The 7530-nt window shown below is 46.6% G+C and overlaps 1 pseudogene; it reads right to left on the reverse strand.

Annotated features, from left to right (window-relative positions):
* LOC112403701 (phosphoglycerate kinase 1-like) overlaps positions 1–7196 on the reverse strand; it is a 21979-nt pseudogene extending 14783 nt beyond the window's left edge.
* Positions 7197–7530: the final 334 nt, after the last annotated feature.

The following is a 7530-nucleotide window of genomic DNA, read 5'->3' on the forward strand; positions in this document are numbered from 1 at the left end:
AAAAAAAAAAAAAAAAAATGGCCAGCAACGTGAGTCCTCTGATAAATGGGATGGAGCAGTTGTCCCAAGTGCAATACATATTGCCTCCAGCACCTGAAGGACTTCCAAAGAGCTGTGCTTCTTTCATGGTTGTATGAGGTGCAGACGCATTCACTGGTCCTTTACCTTGGAGAGAATGTTGTTCAGCATAGTCTAGAACACTGGAGCCTAAAACCTTTACCAATACGGCTGGCCCCTGGAATCTCTGTAGGGTTTATTTCCAACATTCTAGAACACATGTATCCTCCCAGCGCATCCAGAGATGCCACTTTCAGTTTACCAAGTCCAATCAACATAAAGACATCAACATGGTGGACCAAAGGGCAAAGCACTTACAGTTTCCTAAGAAGGAAAAAGGATGAAGTTCCAGGAGCCATTGTTAGATGAGCATGTCATCAACACCAAGGAAAAGTGTAAACTTGTATTAGTTAACGTTTTGTGATTAGGTAGAAAAGAAATTAGTGACCAGTAGGAACCGGCCAGTGTTCTCTAAGACCAAGTCAGGCCAAGAGCGCGTGGGGAAGAGCAAAATAAAAACCAGAAATCAGTTCACTTTGTCTTGGTAATGAGTAAATAAAATAAAATGATGATTGAGAGTATAGGTAGAAGAGAGAAAACAAATGGACAAAATGTTTATTATTTGCTGATTTCATATACCCACACAATTCTTAACCACTGATAGTTGGAAATTAAATGTAATTTGTTCCCCTTTACTGGTGCAGGAATGGACTGTGAAAATGTTATCTTGTGTTTCTTAGGAGTTAGTGAAAGCTGGGGTCAAAAACGCGGGACAAATTCCACATGATGCGAGGTTCTGCCACCAGGGGCTAATCCACCAAGCCAAGATGCCTCATGATAAAAAATTATCCCATATGGCAACGTGTTCCCCAAATGCCAGCAGAGATAAATCTCTCATATTGCTCTTTCAATCAAGAAAAGCTTTCCCCCTAACTGGCATTACCTATGGTTTTTGCTGTTTCAAGAATAATATACCACACTGCTCATTGTAAAATCTTCAAAATATGAAATAGAGTGTGGAAGGCACTAAAAAGTCTAACCTGATCCAGTGATAATTACTGTTAATGGCTTAATAATACTCTTTTACTATTCTCTTGCTGAATGAAAGAATGAAAGGAAGGGTGGATGGGTAGATGGATAAAACGCTTTATAACCTGCCTCTTTCACTTGATATATTGCGTGCATTTTTCCTTGTAGAAACACATATCTAGAGATTTGCTTCTCTTCTGACAAGTGCATGATATTCCATTATATGGCTGTACCGTGATTTATTTAACCGTATCACTATGATAAAAGCTTGACTTATTTGCATTTTTAACTATTCTGTTATTAATGTTGCAATTACTATTCTTTCACATAAACTTGGTACCCTTATCTGATTATTCCTAGAGGACAGAGTCCTGGGATTGTTGGGTCAAAGATCGTGTAAATTCTAAATTTTGAATTATTATTGCTTAATTGCCCTCAGGAAGGGTTCTACAAATTTACACTCCTGCCAACAGTGCAAGTCCCTGTTTTCCCCACCTCCTGCAAACAGTAGCTTTCACTGCACACATGGAGATTAAGCCTCTGCCATACGTTTCACGGCCATTGGTATTGTTTCTTTTGTAAATTCTTTTGTAAATTGCCTATCATCTTTGGTCAACTTTTCTCTTAGGGAATTTGTCTTTTTATTATTGATTCATAAATGCAAACTACTCATTAGGAACATAATCCTTTGTAATATGGGGAGATATTTTGAGAAGGCCATTTTGATGAAATAAATATTCCCGGCTGATGGGGAAAGACATAATATTGTGATTTAATAATTGGCCGTTCATATACCGAGACCCTCCTCTGCTCCATGCATAGAAGGTATGCACTGTACAGGAGGCCCACAGAAGATGCAGACAGATGCATCTTCCCCAAACTCGGGCTGCTGACTTTCTAAAGTAAGAGCTAAACCAAGTGATAAATAAATACATAGATGCCACATAGTATGAAATGTCATAAGAGAGTTACAGGCAAGGTTCACTGAGGGCCTAACAGGCTCTGGTCTGGAAGAGCAGTCAAGGCTCCAGCTTTCTTCCCCGGTTATCCTGGTTATCTTCTGTCATTGTCTTAGGCTACTTGTATTTTTCTTTTCTTTTTTTCTTGGTTTCAGCAAAGCATCTTTTAATGGAAGTATAGCTGATTTACAATGTTGTTAGTTTCAGGTATACAGCAAAAGTGATTCAGTTACATCCATATGTATAGATTCTTTTTCAGATTCTTTTCTCCTATAGGTTATTTTCTCACTGATTTGTAAGCAGGTTACTCTGATGTGCTATCTTTAGAAACAGCATCTTGGACTCTGCTGGGATGTTCTGAATTCAGAAATACGGTAGAGTGCGGGTGTTGGGAGAGATGGTAATTTCCATTTAACAAGTTCACCTCGTCCATCTCCTGTTCCTGTCAGAGAATGCCCAGGCCTGGAGGGAGGTTCCCGTGAGAGCGAAGACTCAGATCACGGGAGTGATACTTGGGAATGGCGCTTTACACTGAACGACTTTAGGCTGAATCCCCAAAGCAACTGGCAGGCTTCGAGGAGCTTTAAGGAGGGGAGTTACACCTCCTATTTGTGCTGTGGAAGCACTTTAGCTGCTGTGTGTAGGGTGGGTTCAAGGGGAGCAAACTGGAAGGCAGGCGGACCCCTGAGAGAGCTGCTATAGGACGGAGATGCAGGGCCTGAACTGAGGTTCACGCAAGGAGTGGAAAGACGTGGAGGGAACTGGTGACTCTTTGCACATGGAGGATGGGGAGGGTGAGTGATGGTGCCATTCACTGAGTTAGAAGGCGGATGGGGAGAAGCAAGTTTGGCAGGAGTTTAGTTGAGAAGAGGTACCTGTGGGACTCGGAATGACGACACCCAGGAGGCAGCCACATTCGTGAGTCCAGAGCCTACGGCCAGCTCCCAGCTGGAACTCTAAGGCTGGGATTAACAGATACACACTACCGTATATAAAATAGATAACTAACAAGGACCTACTGTATAGCCCAGGGAACTCTACTCAATATTTTATAATAACCTATAAGGGAAAAGAATCTAAAAAAGAATATATAATACATATATACATACTGTGCTATACACCTGAAACACAACATTATAAATCAACTATACTTCAATAAAAATATAAAAATTTTAAAGTAAAAAGTACAGTTGTGAGCCATCAGCCTGCCACTAAACACTGAAATCTCGGAAAGGTATTATCCCTTGCAGTAGCAGAATGAACAGCAAAGCTGGCACAGAACCATAGGGAAGAAAACCAACAGAGGAAGAGACACAGTGGGAGACCAAGAATCCTGGGATAGATGCCGCCTCTCCACAGGCTCTGCGATGCCACAGTATGAGTCAGCACTAACCTAAGATTCGTTCTTCAGCCCAAGCTCAACATTTTAAAATACTGTCTCCAGTGTTTCCATTCCCCGGTGTCATGGCCCCAACCCAGTCAAACTGTGTTTCTCACAACTAGTTCTTTATGGTTGAAGCAACCAGCCTCAGGGTGTGTGGTGTCTCTGTCACCAGGTTCATCCACTGACTTTTGCACAATCTCAACTAGCCCTCTATTTCTGGGGCTCTGCCTGCTCACCATGCATCCTCTTCATCCCACGCATAGCCCTGTGGAGAACTATTTCAACATAAGGAAGCATGTTATGTGGCAGAGGAAAAAACCCTCCCTCTAAGTGTTGATGCTTTTGCTGAAATGAGGCACGTCCACCAGCTGCACAGGGCTCCCGGCTGAGGGTGGGGCACGTAGGGCCGACTGGGAGCCGGATGGTAATGACTTGTCTGCCAGGAAAGTGTTTCTGACCCTTGCCTAACAGAGAAGTAATTTTTAGCAGTGGTTAAGGAGAATTTGCTCTTCCTTTAAGATGATCCATTTTTCCACTAGGCAAGACTCGTTCAGCTGCCCTCCCAGAGTCCTTCCTTACACCCTGGTCTGAATCACACTTTGGAAAGTTAATTATTTACCATCTTGTATCATCAGTTGTGTCCCCAAATATAAGTTCCCCGAGGAGGCCAGAGGCCATGATATTACTTCTCGTGGAGTCGCCAGGTGCCCAGGGCTGGCCGGCATCTGTGGGAGGCCTCCATGAAGGGCAGTGAATCAGGGGATGTGAACACTGGGGCCCATAGGCCTGCTCCTCATAAGCAGGGAAACTGAAACCCACAGAGGTTCAGCAGTGTGCCCACATAGCCAGCGGAGCAGAACCAGGACTGCTGAGCAAGGAAGCGAGGTGAAGCAGGGCAGTGACTGCTCAGGAGCACGGCCCTGGCCAGGCCTCCTGCACTTATTAGCTGTGTGAGCGGGAGCCAGTTACCCGCCCCTGTCTCCTCTTCCACAAAACAGAGACAGCAGGAGAGCTCAGGGCTGGTATGAAGACTGAATGGGCAGATCCAGGGAAAGCAAAGAAAACCATCTCAGTTCAGTGAAGTATTTGGGACTTCTAAGTATTTAATACAAGTTTGCTGAATAACAACATTTTCAATCTAACTCTGCCCACAGTGCAGTTGGGAGCTGGGGCTTCTTGTTCCCCAAGCACAGGGCTGTTCCCTCTGGAGACAGAGGCCCACGAGGCTCTGGGCACTGTCCAGGCTGCACTGAAACTGAAGCATCTATTATCAGGGCAGTGACCTACAGCCAGGCCCCACAGCCGGGAGTGGAAGTGTGACGTCACGCAACCAGAGGCAGAATGGAGATGGAGTCTGCACTGCACCGTGAAGGAAGCAGCATGAGTTCCACAAGAACCACGCTGGGTGCCGGGTGGTGGGAGAGGAGGGACAGGTTGCCTCACTCCCCAGAGTCCCTCCTACTCCTTGGACCCATGCTGTGTTCTCTTGTAATAGGGAAGAACAGATCTGACTCCATATGGATCTGTTTCTTTTACTTTAACCTCTGTGTTCCATTGCTTTTGCTACAAGTAAAGCATGCTGCCTATAGCCTGAAGTATACAGGATGGCCCATTCTCAAGGCTCTGACCTTTAAAGGTGTAACACTTTTCCATTCATATAGAGATAAAAAGTTGCAGAACAGAGAATAACATTTGATTTGCTTGAGGTTTACAAGAATATTGTGACATGACCTACCGGGGCAGCTGCAAGAACAAAGGATTTCCACACCAAGAAGTTTGCAGCAAACAATCACACCCCTTCCCCTTTTAGTATAAAAGAAGCCTGAATTCTAACTCGGGCAAGATGGTTCTTTGGGACACTAGTCAGTCCACCATCTCCTCGGTCTGCTGGCTTTCCGAATAAAGTCACTATTCCTTGTCCCAACAACTTGATTTACTGGCCTCTCCTGCAACAAGCAGTATGGGCTTAGACTCAGTAACACTCTCAGTTACACCTCTCTGCTGAGTTTTAATCCCCGTGATCTGTTTATGCCACCCCTGTGTGTTCTTTTCCTCACGTCCCAGCCCATCACGACAGGCTCCTCCTATTTCCAGAACTTCAGCCACTGGCACATCCTTTTCCCCTTCAATCATCATTGCTGCCATCATCATACAGGCTTTGTACCTATCTGTTTGGTTGTTTATTTGTTGGTTGGTTTTAGAGTATGATTCGTTAGCATAGAGTTCAAAAACTAGCAAATTAGACCATATCTGCTAAGGCATGTGTATTTAGGTGACAGTACTACAAAGAGCACCCTTACTACCCAAGGCACTGTTCTAAGCACTACACATATATTAACTCATATGTAATCTTTTAAACAACCTCATCAGCTTGCATCCTCTCATGATCCTTACGTCACAGATGAAGAAAGTGAGCACAGAGAGATAAAGTATTCGGCCCAAGGATGCACAGCAAGTGAGGAGAGGAACCAAGAAGTGAATGAACACCTTCTGTCTCCAGAATCCATGTTCTTACCACTGTACTATGCTGCCTTGTAAAAACAAAACAAAACAAACACACACAAAACATGGGAACGATTGTTCTAGAAGTCAGCATAGTAATTACCTTCAGGGGAGGCAAGGCATAGAAATCAGAAAGGGATGAAGGGGAGATGGTAGTGGTCCCCTCATGTCCTAGGTGGTGGTTACATAGGATTCACTTTGCAATTACTTGTTGAGCTGCAGGTGTCTCTTATGCAACATATACTACTGAGGGCTGGAGGGAGGAGCACAGTAAGCCGTGAAGTTGTGGTTTCTGCTTAACGTGGGTGGAAAGCGAGAGGCTACACCTCAGGGTTTGACTTCTCAGCCTGTTCCTCCCCACAGTGCAGTGGGGTCCCCGGCTTCATGTTGTCAGCTCTGTGGCACTGAAGAAGCCGGAGTGCCTGAGGGGCTCACATTATTGGAATAACCGCTATCCTGGGCTCCCTCATCCCTGGGGCCTGGACCTGAGGGACCTCCAAACTTCCTGGGAAGTCTTCCAGAATAATCCACCAGGAAGGCCAGAGCAAGGTACAGCCCAAGGCAGAGTGGGCCAGAGCCATGGTGGGTCCGGAGGGAAAGGGCAGGGCCCTCGGTTCTCCACGCTCTCATCCTGCCTGACTGTGACCTCCCATCGTGAAGTTGTGGTTTCTGCTTAACGTGGTGAAAAGCGAGAGGCTACACCTCAGGGTTTGACTTCTCAGCCTGTTCCTCCCCACAGTGCAGTGGGGTCCCCGGCTTCATGTTGTCAGCTCTGTGGCACTGAAGAAGCCGGAGTGCCTGAGGGGCTCACATTATTGGAATAACCGCTATCCTGGGCTCCCTCATCCCTGGGGCCTGGACCTGAGGGACCTCCAAACTTCCTGGGAAGTCTTCCAGAATAATCCACCAGGAAGGCCAGAGCAAGGTACAGCCCAAGGCAGAGTGGGCCAGAGCCATGGTGGGTCCGGAGGGAAAGGGCAGGGCCCTCGGTTCTCCACGCTCTCATCCTGCCTGACTGTGACCTCCCAGGCCTTGACCCTCTTCTCCACACCATCTGAGACCCCCAGAACACAGCACCCCTCAGACCTCAGCTTCCATCACTCTCCTCACTTACTCTTCACTGGCTGGTGACAAAGAGCCATTGTCCACTGCTGCCCAGAACGAGGCTCCAGCTCTTTCGTGGGATTTTCAAGTAGTGAGGCACGGCACTTAGGAGTCCAACCCTAATCCGGTCTGAAGTATGTGGGACCCTGCCAAGTTACAGTGTTCTTCTCATGGCCCCTTGATTCTCGCAGGGGGACGCCCACGGTGTCACTCCTCCCGGGAGTAATGCCTTGTGGCTTTGGAGAGAGTCTGTGTCTGCAATTTTTCTCCATTCTGGCACTGGTATGCTGACGATGACACCAGAATTCCCCTTCTACTCCCTAATCATCCTTCAAAGTCCACCTTGCTTCCTGGCTCCCCCTCACAGGGTTCATCCCTGAGAAATCGGCAAGGTCAGCAGAGTCCCCTCCCCTCACCCCGCACTCTGCTCACTCCCTCTGGGTCAGTGCACGCACTCCCAGCTCAGCGGCTCTCACACAGCCCTGTCTCCTGACT

The sequence above is a fragment of the Neophocaena asiaeorientalis genome, unplaced genomic scaffold (assembly GCF_003031525.2).
Source record: "Neophocaena asiaeorientalis asiaeorientalis breed wild unplaced genomic scaffold, Neophocaena_asiaeorientalis_V1.1 scaffold147, whole genome shotgun sequence".
Classification (NCBI taxonomy): domain Eukaryota; kingdom Metazoa; phylum Chordata; class Mammalia; order Artiodactyla; family Phocoenidae; genus Neophocaena; species Neophocaena asiaeorientalis.